At 46.5% G+C, this 12,979-nt stretch overlaps 1 protein-coding gene across 6 annotated transcripts in view; it reads right to left on the bottom strand.

Annotated features, from left to right (window-relative positions):
* Positions 1–11,626, bottom strand: part of dicer1 (dicer 1, ribonuclease type III) — a 177,709-nt gene extending 166,083 nt beyond the window's left edge. For 2 of the 6 annotated variants that reach the window (XM_063045294.1, XM_063045302.1), the window contains exon 1: positions 11,390–11,610. The gene's annotated coding sequence lies outside the window, so the exon portion shown is untranslated. Of the gene's footprint in view, positions 1–11,389 lie in introns of all 6 variants that reach the window. The other 4 variants (XM_063045322.1, XM_063045309.1, XM_063045314.1 and 1 more) reach the window with 4 other exon arrangements.
* Between the last annotated feature and the right edge of the window lie 1,353 nt (positions 11,627–12,979).

Raw genomic sequence — 12,979 nt, forward strand, 5'->3', positions numbered from 1 at the left:
CAGAAAGATCTAGAAAGGGGAGGGAGGTGTCGGAAATGGACCAGGTAAACTTGAGGGCAGGGTGAAAGTTGGAGGCAAAGTTAATAAAGTCAACGAGTTCTGCATGCGTGCAGGAAGCAGCGCCAATGCAGTTGTCAATGTAGCGAAGGAAAAGTGGGGGACAGATACCAGAATAAGCACAGAACATAGATTGTTCCACAAACCCAACAAAAAGGCAGGCATAGCTAGGACCCATACGGGTGCCCATAGCTACACCTTTAGTTTGGAGGAAGTGGGAGGAGCCAAAGGAGAAATTATTAAGAGTAAGGACTAATTCCGCTAGACGGAGCAGAGTGGTGGTAGAGAGGAACTGATTAGGTCTGGAATCCAAAAAGAAGCGTAGAGCTTTGAGACCTCCCTGATGGGGGATGGAAGTATATAAGGACTGGACATCCATGGTGAAAATAAAGCAGTGGGGGCCAGGGAACTTAAAATCATCGGAAAGTTTAAGAGCGTGAGAAGTGTCACAAACATAGGTCGGAAGGGATTGAACAAGGGGGTGATAAGACCGTGTCGAGGTATGCAGAAACGAGTTCGGTGGGGCAGGAGCAAGCTGAGACAATAGGTCGGCCAGGACAGGCAGGTTTTTGGATCTTGGGTAGGAGGTAGAAACGGGAAGTGCGGGGTGTGGGAACTATAAGGTTGGTAGCAGTGGATGGGAGATCCCCTTAGCGGATAAAGTCGGTGATGGTGTGGGAGACAATGGCCTGGTGCTCCTCAGAGGGGTCACGATCGAGGGGTAAATAAGAGGAGGTATCCGCGAGTTGTTGCTGTGCCTCGGCAAGGTAGAGGTCAGTACGCCAGACTACAACAGCACCCCCCTTATCGGCGGGTTTAATAATAAGGTTAGGATTAGTGCGGTGGGAGTGGAGAGCAGAGCGTTCCGAAGGAGTGAGGTTGGAATGGGGACAAGGTGCGGTGAAGTCTAGACGGTTGATGTCCCGTCGGCAATTAGCGATAAAGAGATCCAGAGCAGGCAGAAGACCACAGCGGGGTGTCCATGAAGAAGAGGAGGGTTGAAGACAGGAGAAGGGGTCATCGGTGGGGGTGGAAGAGTTCTTGCCGAAGAAGTAGGCTCGGAGACGGCGGAAGAAAAGTTCCGCATCATGGCGAACACGGAACTCGCTGAGGTGTGGGCGAAGGGGGACAAACGTGAGGCCCTTACTGAGAACAGAGCGTTCTGCCTCCGACAGTTGAAGGTCGGAGGGGATGGTAAAGACCCGGCACGGATGAGAGCTGGGATCAGAGGGGGGAGGGGGGAGGCTGGGTGTATCAATGGAGAAGGGAGGGTTGGGGTGAGAGGAAGATGGAGCCTCCGAGGGCCCAGGAGCTGACGGTGGGATCTGAGGAAGACGGGGCTGCGGAGTAGTGGTGGGGGAAGGGGAGACGGGAGTCACAACAGCAGCACATAAAGACCTGGCCTGGAGCTCAAGGCTGGAATCCTGAGAGCTGGGATCAGAGGCGGGAGGGGGGAGGCTGGGGGTGTCAATGGAGAGGGGAGGGTTGGGTTGAGAGGAAGATGGAGCCTCTGAGTACCCAGGAGCTGACGGTGGGATCTGAAGGAGACGGGATTGCAGAGTATTGGTGGGGGAAGGGGAGACGGGAGTCACAATAGCAGTACATAAAGACCTGGCCTGGAGTTCAAGGCTGGCGTCACAGCTGGTGGTTGCGCAATCGCTGTGAAGGTGTCCATGGTCGTTGCTGGACTCCGGGTTTTGAATATGCCCTGAGGTGTTGGAGCCGGCGAGATCAATGGCAGAGGCGATCTGAAGTTCATGCCTGCTAGTTTCAGGGCCAGCAGGCTCTGGAGTCCGTAGATGTAGGATCTTGCGATCTTTGCCTAACATGACAAAGTCAAAAAAACGGCGATTGCAGGCGTGAATCCGACGGAGGATGAAATAATGGGTAGGACCATTACAGACGGCGAAGAAAGTGTCCCGAAGGTGTGGAAGGGTCTGGGATAGGGACACCAAGTACCTCCTCATGGCGGAGAGAGTTGCCTTCAGAGCTTGATGGGAGAAGCGGCGAGAGGCAGAGTCAATAAAATGTGAGTACCTTGGATCCTCAGAAGGTCCAAATTGAGAGGCTTGGAAACGAATCCTAAAGCCAACTGGAGTAAGTTGGCAACGGAGGCACGTTCCAAGAAAGGATATATGGCTGTGATAGCGAGTCTGAGTCAAAGTGTGGTCGAAAAGTTGAAGAGCAGAAGAAATTACAGATGGGGAGCAGTGAGAGATGGTTTCACTGAACTCCCGTCGAAGAGAGGATCTAAACTTCTTCGGTGTAGGCATCACCGGAAGAGGCTTCGCAGTAGTGAATTTAAACGCAAACAAGAGGAATTCTGCAGATGCTGGAAATTCAAGCAACACACATCAAAGTTGCTGGTGAACGCAGCAGGCCAGGCAGCATCTGTAGGAAGAGGTGCAGTCGACGTTTCAGGCCGAGCCCCTTCGTCAGGACTAACTGAAGGAAGAGTGAGTAAGGGATTTGAAAGTTGGAGGGGGAGGGGGAGATCCAAAATGATAGGAGAAGACAGGAGGGGGAGGGATAGAGCCGAGAGCTGGACAGGTGATAGGCAAAAGGGGATACGGGAGGATTATGGGACAGGAGGTCCAGGAAGAAAGACCCGGGGGGGGGGGGACCCAGAGGATGAGCAAGAGGTATATTCAGAGGGACAGAGGGAGAAAAAGGAGAGTGAGAGAAAGAAAGTGTGCATAAAAATAAGTAACAGATGGGGTACGAGGGGGAGGTGGGGCCTTAGCGGAAGTTAGAGAAGTCGATGTTCATGCCATCAGGTTGGAGGCTACCCAGACGGAATATAAGGTGTTGTTCCTCCAACCTGAGTGTGGCTTCATCTTTACAGTAGAGGAGGCCGTGGATAGACATGTCAGAATGGGAATGGGATGTGGAATTAAAATGTGTGGCCACTGGGAGATCCTGCTTTCTCTGGTGGACAGAGCGTAGATGTTCAGCAAAGCGGTCTCCCAGTCTGCGTCGCGTCTCGCCAATATATAAAAGGCCACATCGGGAGCACCGGACGCAGTATATCACCCCAGTCGACTCACAGGTGAAGTGTTGCCTCACCTGGAAGGACTGTTTGGGGCCCTGAATGGTGGTAAGGGAGGAAGTGTAAGGGCATGTGTAGCACTTGTTCCGCTTACACGGATAAGTGCCAGGAGGGAGATCAGTGGGGAGGGATGGGGGGGACGAATGGACAAGGGAGTTGCGTAGGGAGCGATCCCTGCGGAATGCGGGGGGGGGGGAGGGAAAGGTGTGCTTAGTGGTGGGATCCCGTTGGAGGTGGCGGAAGTTACGAAGAATAATATGTTGGACCGGAGGCTGGTGGGGTGGTAGGTGAGGACAACTGAACAAAAGACAGGTTATATTCGCTTCTTTCAGATAGGGCTCATCAGCCTGGTTGGCAGCTCATCTAGGAGAAGGAAAAGTGATTTTAAACCACCGCTGCCTCCTGGCTATACCTGCTCCTGGAGAAGGCTTCAAGGAGTAAACCCTGAGGAAAATGCGGAACTGGAGTCCCTAAGGCAATCCCACGTTGAATTCAACACCGACTGACAACCCCTGCAATGCTGCTGGTGCCAAACTGTATTGGCCTCTGCCATTCCTTTGGATTCATCAGCTGCATGGAAAGGGGGACCCTGCTGCACAGCCAACAGCTTGCTCTGCATATCATACTGCCCTGGTTTGCGACAGACAGCTACGATGTAACATTTGTGGTTGATGCCGACCAAAGGAGAACGTTATGGATCCTAGTATTGGCTAGCATCTCAACCTAGCCTCAAGATGCAAATTCATTCCTGTCTTTTAGGGTAATGGAAAGGAACTACATGTCACTTATTTAATTTTTTAACCCTTTATCACATGGCACAAGACTGAATTCAGATTAACTCATGTGAACTAGAAAAATGTTTACTTAAACCAACATCCAATCTGTAGGTAAGCCAACATATAACTTGCTATCAAAGATGTTAAAAGGAACGTAAACTATGTGCATTTCAGATCACAGGTCCTAAAATGTTAACTGACTGAAATCATACAATAGTCTTAAAATATTTAGACTAACTTGGCTATAGTTCAGCACTATATATCATTTGTTTAGTACTTCTAAATCTACTTTTCACTAAATGTATGGCAAACTGATGATTTTTTCCTCTAGAGATATATTACAAAGGGTGTAGATAATGTTAGCCCATGTTCTGATTAGAGAACATAGATCTGAGGTGAGAAGGGAAAGATTTGAAAGATGCCCTAGTGACAACTTTCAAACAGAAGGTGATGGACAAAATGGCAGAGTGATGTACAAGCACAATATCCGAAAGACATTTGGACAGATAGATAAATAGAAAAGTTTTAAAGGGATACATGCTGAATTCAGGCAAATGGAATTAGCTCAGAAAGACATCTTAATCAGCATGGATGAGTTGGGCCAAAGCACCTGTTCGCCAGCTGACTCTTTCTGCATTTCTCCACCAATCAATTTCACACCAAAGTGTCATTTAAGTCAATTCAGTGAAGTTAGAGAGACATTCGATGCACAACAGCTGCCATTACTTTCTATAATGCAAAAACCAACCATAAAAGGCAGTGTGAATCCCCACTGCATATGGTGACCCTATGACCTATGTCTCATGTCTCAGAGACTAGCATCAGGACATCCTTCAAGAGGGTGAACCCTTGCACGGTCTCAGTGGTGTACCTGATAGGGTACTGAAGCCTGTGCCACCTGGCTGGAGAGTTCAAGGACATCTTGAGTCTCTTCCTGCTGCAGTCAAGAGTTCCCACCTGCTTCAAAAGGCTGTCAAATATTCCAGTGCCCAAGAAGAGCCGGATGAGCTACCTCAACCACTAGTTGCTCAGTAGCAATCTCATCTACTGTGATGAACTCCTTTGAGGTTGGATATGGCTACAATTTACTCCTCCCTGAAAAATGACCTAGACCTGCTGCGATTTGCGTACCACCAGAACAGGAGATTTGACCAAGCACTCAGCTCCACATACCTGCCGTTTCCCCATAACCCTTAATCCCCAGTACACAGAAATACACCTAACTCTCTCTCAACCTCAATGCGACTCAGGAGTTGATTGTGGACTATAGGAAGCAGAAGTCACACGCCTGTCCTTATGGAGTAATCAGCAATAGAAAGGGTGAGCAGTTGCAGGTTTCAGAGCATCAGCACCAAGTTTTGTGCTGGCCCAACACGTTGATACAATCATGAAAAACAGGACAGTGGCTTCACATCATTAGAAATTTAAGGAGATTTGGTATGTTAACTAAAGACTAGCAAATTTCTAGATGTAGGCTGGAAAGCACCCTGACTGGTTGTATCACTGTCTGGCACAGATGCTCCAATGCTCAGGATCAAGAAGCTGCAGAGTTGTGGACTCAGCCAATTCCATTACAGACACAACTTCTCCACCAGAGAACATCTTTAAAGGCAATGGCCCAAGACAGCATCCATCACTGAGAATCCTCACCGCCTCCCAAGGCATGCCCTATTCTCATCACTACCAGAGGTAAAGGAGTCTGAAGAGCCACACACAATGTTTTATGAACAGCTTCTTTCCCTCCATCATGACTTCTGAATGGCACGTGAACACTACCTCACATTCTTTTACAGTTTATTTGTAAATTACATTAACTTTTTATATTGCACAATACTGCAACTGCAAAACTACTACATTTCAAGATAAACTTCAGCGACAGTAAACCTGATCCTGATTCTGGCTTTTGTCTAAATACCGTATTCTAAACTTGCCAAGTCCTTTTTTCAAAATAAGAGTGTAATTCTCCAAGATTCAGTTTTATTTTGTACACATTTGATCCATAATTGATAACCTTTTTCACATAAGTGCTGTTCTTTAGGAAGTGTGAAATATTAAAGGCTATGAAGTTGTGGAAGAGGTTATTAATTATTTCCACCAACCATTGGTTTTGAGTGAATCTGCTTACTTATAAACTGACATAGCAATGTTGTTGGTTTGCCCAGAACAGCCCAATCATATCCTCATCAGCAAGTCCTTCAACAACTGATCTCTCTCCTGCTGAAACATCTGTGGACAAATGTGTGACTATCAAAATTAAACAACATTGATCATTGAATAATCACCACCTAAACTCATCTGTCAAGTGTAAAATGAAGTCCAGGTGAGATGCAGTGTGAAGGATTTTGGTCACGTGTGCATCCAATTACTATTGCCCCCTCATTCCCAACCTCACCTGCAAATACCTAGTCCACAACCTCATAAGTTTCCTTAAATATCTGCAATTCCTTTGCTTCAAACCTTTAACATTTCCACTGATCTTGAAAGTTTCCAGTATTTTCTGCATTTACTCTAAACTTGCCTCACTTGTCCTAAAGACATTGAGGAATAGTGTCATATATTGTTAGGTAGTATTTCTATGAAACATCAAGAAAAAAAACTTGCATCTTTTTAAACTCTCCATGATCACAGTATTTCAGAAGTAACTTTGAACCAATGAAATTTTCTGAAACAGTAACTACTGGAAAACAAAATCTGGTTTTCTAAAATGAAAACTGATTCCTCTCCACATCCACATGAGCTAACACTAATATTCAGAAATAAATACTATGTATCAAGTGCTTCTGCAAAAGGAATTACTTTTATTTAGAATAACCACCACCAAACTCAATCAATTAGATAGCAACAAACTGAGAAAATATGGTAGGGTTAGAAAACAAAAGAACTAAACAAAGTGTACCCAGCACATCAGAATATGGCCAATTGTCAAGCATATGCTGTCTGTCCTGCAGAGCTGATGTATGGTTAGAATGACAATAAAGTTTTTTGAATCTTAAATAAGCATCATTTTTCATCAAGGCAGAAAATGCACATTCAAATCACTTTCCATGCTGAGGACTTGATCACAGAAAAGGCACAACGAAGTTGGTGAATAAAATATTTCCAGGGCTCCTAATTCAAAGAAAAGCATTAGTGCTAAACAGTGATTCAGCTGGCAATAATACAAGTATTAACTGCCAATTCCCAACTTCCTTCATGAACTACTACACTCCTCCAGGTGAAAGAGCTTCCAGAGAGATGGTTACATCATGTAAAATCTGTAACACAGAAGACCCATCAACCCATCTTATCCAGACCAGTGAAAAAAAACTACACAACCCAATCCAGACTTTGAACTTGCACTTGTGCTGGTCACAGTTCTTACAAGTAGTGTATATAAGATACAAGATATATAAATCAAATGTGGTGAATGTCAGACAGCAAGTACCTGACCCATCACTTTCAGTGCCTCAACAACCTTCTAATATCTCAATCAATTGCTCTGGATTACCAACAGAAAGCATCCTTTCCAGATGTGTCATGGCTTGATCTGGCAAGTGCTCTACACATGACTGCAAGAACCAACAGTTGCAGACACAGTTTGGCATGCCTGACCAAAACAGCCTGACCTCTGTGGACTATCCGCATTTTTCGCTACCTTGGTAAAGAAGCCAACATAATTAAAGACCTCATCCATCCTGGACATCCTCTTCTCTTTGCCCAATTAGGAAGATATAAAAACCTGCAAGTACGTACCCTTCTAGTACAATAAAATGGACTCAAACTCACAATCTACCTCATTACGGCTTGCATCTTATTGTCTGCTGCACATCTTTATTTTGCATTTTGTTATTGTTTTTATCTTGTACTACCTCAATGCACTGATGGAAGCATGCAAAACAAAATTTTTCCATTGTATCTCAGTACATGTGACAATAGTAATGCATTTTATCAAATCTTCTCTGCACTCACTAGACGTTTTGGGTGGAGACCTTTCTTTGGGACTGGAAAGAGACAGCCAATGGTGAGGTGGAACAAGAGTGGCTGGGTGATGGGTAAATCCAGGCAATGTAATCTGATAGAAAAGAACAGTGGATCATTGAACAAAAGGATGCAAATGGACAGTGGAACTGGAAGGAAGAATGTGCGAGTGAAAAGCAGATTAACGGGGTGGGAGAGGAGAAACAAGTAGGGGGGCATTGGGATGAGAGAAAATTGGGGTGGGGGACAGAAAGAATGCAAGATGTTTTTCCTCTAATATTTTCTGCTAGTAAAGTGCAAAAGATGTGGTTTAACTACTATTGTACACAGACTGGCATTACCAGATTGAGTGCTTCAAGTTTTGACTGCAATCAGCCATCTGTATCTGCGCCAGTGAAAACTATGACTCAGCCTAATCCCATCTTCCAGTACACTCAGACCCAGCATAACGCTACCCCGCAGAGTGTGCTGATTTGTTACAACACGGTTATTCAATTCTCTTTGGAAATTTTTAAAAATGACAAAAATTCATCCAAAACAACTTAGGATTTCTCATGACCAGTTGCCATTAAACATTCGATCAGCCAGTGAGCTCTGAGCCACTCACAGCCGATCACTTATTAATTCATGTTCTTGCTCCCTAACCAATTTATTCTACTTTTCCACCCATGATGTCTGGAAAGTGGCCTGCAACTTCCAGTGAGGGTAGTACATCTAAGATGTCTAGGAAAAGCATTAGCATCAATGTGAAACTACAAGTGATACAGCATTTGGAAGCTGGTGAGCATCAGGTTGATGATGGTCCACTTTGAAATTGGGTACATCAACGATCAGAACAATTATAAAAAATGCTGACAAGATTAAAGCTTCTGCAACAACAACCTCAAAGTTACCATCAACAAACGTCATTTGCTTGGAAAATAAAGGAAAATAAATATATGGGTGGATGATCAAACACAATGAAACATGCCCCAAGCCAGCTGATAATAATGGAAAAGACAAAAAGCATCTTCAATCATATTCAAGAAACCAACCACTGCCAGCAGAGGTTGGTTTCACAGATTACTCTCCGTAGCATACCTATCTCTGATGAAGCAGCTAGCGCAGACAGCAAGGCAGCCCAGGATTTTCCTGCAACACCGATGGCCATAATCATAAAGGACAATTATCCTCCCAGGCTTGTCTTCAATGTGGATGAAACGGGCCTACTTTGGGAAAGAATGCCTTCTTGTACTTTCTACTCCCAAGAAGAGAAACATGCATCTAGGTTCAGGCTGCAAAGGACTAGTTAACTCTTTTGCTAATAGGCAATGCTAAAGGCAACTAAGGCTTTTCATTGTGTATTATTCTGAAACACCAAGAGCAATGAATGACATTTTAAATTCAGGTTTACCAGTGATTTGGAAATCAAACAAGAAAGCCTGGGTGACCACTGATGTTTTCCAAAATTAGTTTGTTTCACATTTTTGTCCAGTACTGAAGCGGTATTGAGGAGCATGACTTCGAATCTAAAGCAGTGATGGGGCTTGATAATGCCCCAGGCCATCCTGAGAATCTCGACACGCTTCAGACCTGCATTCCTGTAGATGTGGTTTACCTTCCACCCAACACCACTTCATTACTCCAACCAATGGATCAAGGAGTAATATCGAATTTTAAAGCCTTCTACCTTCACTGCACATTCAAGGAAATAAAAGGCCAAGGCAAACAATCCATTAGGCAATTTCAGAAAAACTATATCATGAAAGCTGTAGACAGCATCAGAGTAGTCTGGGATGAAGAAACTTCGAACTGCATGAACCGAGTGTGGAAGAAGCTTGCAACGATATCCCAGGATTTCAAGCAGAACCAATCAACCAAAACATTGTTGAACTGGTCAATAAAGAGGGATTAGAGAATATTAATGATGACGAAGTTGAAGAGTTACTGCATTCTCATATTGAGAGCCTTAATAACGAAGAGCTTCGGGTACTGTCAGGGCAACACATCCTGGGTGAATCTGAAGACACGGATGGAAAAGAGGAAACATCAGCAAGAAACCTTACCACAAAATTCCTCAGCACTAGCATGACCACGATCACACAAATCATGGACCAGTTCATCACTAATAACCCTGACTGGGAGCGAATCAATAAGGCAAACAGGTGTTCGTGACATGATATTCTGCTATCAAGAACTGCTTCATGAGAGGAAACTTAAGAAAAGGCCATCAAATCTCGACGTCTACTTGACGAAGCCGCCAAAGTTAGAGGAGGACCCACAGCCCGGTCCCTCCACTACGATGTAAGCACCACCTGTTTCCCACCACTGATGTACAGGTTAGCCCTAGTTACTCCATGAATTACTATGTATACATAAAATAATAAATCATAACTCGGGCTTGACTTTTTTTAAAAAATCAGACACACATATCAATTTACATAATGTTATATGACCTCGCACAGCATTGATTTACGTAGCGCTCCACCTCTGAAAAACCCATCCTCAGTGTCTGAGTATCAGTACTAAGCAGGGTCTGAGTGTATTAAAATCATAGTCTGCAGGTACTGCTTCAATACCATGGTGCTTCATTCCCTTTCAGGTAGAGTGTTCCAGATCCCCATAGGCCTTAGTATTTCTCCCCTCACCCCCACACCATGACTATTAACCCCAGCCCCATGAAAACTACCCTTACTGTGTGAAACCTTATCAAGTTTTTCAAAATATACATCTACTGCTCCTGCCTATCTATTCCATAAGTCAGATAATTCCTCAAAAATTGGACTTCCCTTCCCAAAATAGGCCGAGGTGAGTTATAAACCCCCTCCCACAAAATAAGAACTCAACAACCCCCACCTAAAGCAGAAGCCTACACCGCTGGCTTCCCAAAATTCAAGTTGGAGTCAACTGCAGCACATCCATACTCCCAAACTGAAGTTCGGGACTGCCATTCACTTTCCCTCCTCCCACCCTCCCCTCAAACCAAGCCTAAGTGGTCCCTCCTCCTCAGTAGGACCTCGGGGGGAATCTCCACCTACCTCCCCTCCCCATACTGGGAACCTCTTTCCCAAATAATCTCACTTCTCCAGCTCCATCTCTCCCCTGCCCCCACCCCGGCGTTGTTCCGTGACTTGCCCCGTCCCTGTGGTGGGAAAACGGAGGGTAGAGGCGGCACTTCCCACGATTAGCACCCCTCCCCTCCTGTAACCAGCCCGAGCCGCTAGGCCCCGGCCGACCTTGGCCTTGGCCCAGTCAGGGAGACCAAGCCACGCCACCGCGCCCCGCCCCCCCCCCCACACCGGCCTGAAGGAAAACAAAACTTAACACATCTGGAAATGACGACCCCCCCCCACCCCCGGGGGCTCGCCATGCAAGCCCGAAACATAAAATCGATCGCGCTATCTTTTTGGAGGGAGGCGAAGATTTACTTCAGCAACGTGCGCGGCCCGGCGCCGCTGAATGGCGATCGGTGGCGCGCGGTCGGGCTCCCGCCAACCCTCCCCCTCCCCCTCCCCCTCCCCCTCCCGCCCGCCGGCCGGCGCCGCGGTTCCCCCACCCGCCGGGCGCTTACCCCCGGGCTGCAGCGAAGCATTGAGCGCGGCGTGGCTCTGCGAGGGGGAGGGGACAAGGATGGCGACGGTGACCACTTCCCGAGCCCGCGCTCGCTCGCCCTCTCTCCACTATCCGCCAACCTTGAGGTACACCGGCGTGGGTAGTCGGTGCAGCGCGCCAGTCGCGCTCCGCCGCCGCTGTAGCTCTCCGTGTCTTCGCACTCGCGCTTCACCTGGTCAGGCCCTGCCGCTGCGCGCGCACTCGCCCCGCCTCCCTTGACCCCGTGCGGCCGCCTGCCATTGGAGAAGGGCGTAAACAGCGGTGGACCAGGTCCAATCAGCCGGCGCGTCACGGCGGGCCCCTGTTCGGGCTGGACTAACGCGGGGATAGGCCGTATTCAGAAGCTGCCATCTTCGACGTGACCTTTCAACCCTGTCCTGGCGCAGGGTCTCGGCCCGAGGCGTCGATATTTTATTCCTTTCCATGAACGCTTTCTGACCTGCTGAGTTCCTCATGCATTGAGTGTGTGTTACTCTGGATTTCCAGCATCTTGTTTACCTTTCAACCTGTTCTCCGCCCAGTGGAAACACAAGGAGGCTGCGGCAGATCCCACGCAACGCACACAGAATGCTAGAGGAACTCAGTAGGGCAGGCAACATCTATGGAAATAAATAGTTAGTCGACGTTTCGAGCCCAGACCCTCTGGTACAGAGTGTTGTTTCTCTGTATCATTGGCTTTGGTGATTTTACCCCTCCAGACACTGCCTGACTGATTTCCTCCCAGCCGCTTGCTTTTGGCTCCAGATTCCAACATCCACAGCCTCTTACGTCCCGTCGTTATTATTTCAGGATTCAGATTCATTGATTTATCGCATGTACATCGAAGTATACAGTGAAATGCGTTGTTTGTGTTAACAACTAACACACCCAAGGATGTACTGGGGACAGCCCACGAGTGTCACCACACCGCCAACACAGCATGCCCACGATGTTCAGCAGAACAACAAAACAGAACAAAGCAAGCAAGCACCAAAACAACAAGAGCAGTACAAGCCCCTTTCCTCCCTCCCTCCCACTCACACACACACCTCTAATCCCAGAACAGGCCATTTTCACCCTCCTGCGAACTCATGGATTTACAGGTATTGGTCCTTCAGCTTCCCGAGCGGACTCGCAGACTTGACGCTCGTGTTCTCAGTATATTTTAGTTGCACAGTTTGTTTTTTTTTACATATTGGTTGTTTGTCTGTCTTTGTTTATGTATTGTTTTTTTCTTTGCAAATCCTATTGTATATCTGTGTTTTTTTCCTGTCATGCCTGGATGTAGAACCTGACCCTTACCATCCATCTCCTGCAGAGTCTGTATTTTGCAGGCTGTGAGAATGTTCAGCAGGAGTGAACTCGGAAACATGAAGTTTTATCTGTTTACGACGTACTTATCCATAAGGAATTCACAACTCGCCAGGTTCAGAGTTCAAAGCAAATTTATCAAAGTTACTACATACCACTTCGATATTAATTTCCTTGCAGGCATTTACAGAAGAACTATAATAGAATTTATGAAAAACTATATATAAACAAAAACAACTAATGTGCAAAAGACGTACTG

Source organism: Mobula hypostoma, chromosome 1, assembly GCF_963921235.1.
Source record: "Mobula hypostoma chromosome 1, sMobHyp1.1, whole genome shotgun sequence".
Lineage (NCBI taxonomy): Eukaryota > Metazoa > Chordata > Chondrichthyes > Myliobatiformes > Myliobatidae > Mobula > Mobula hypostoma.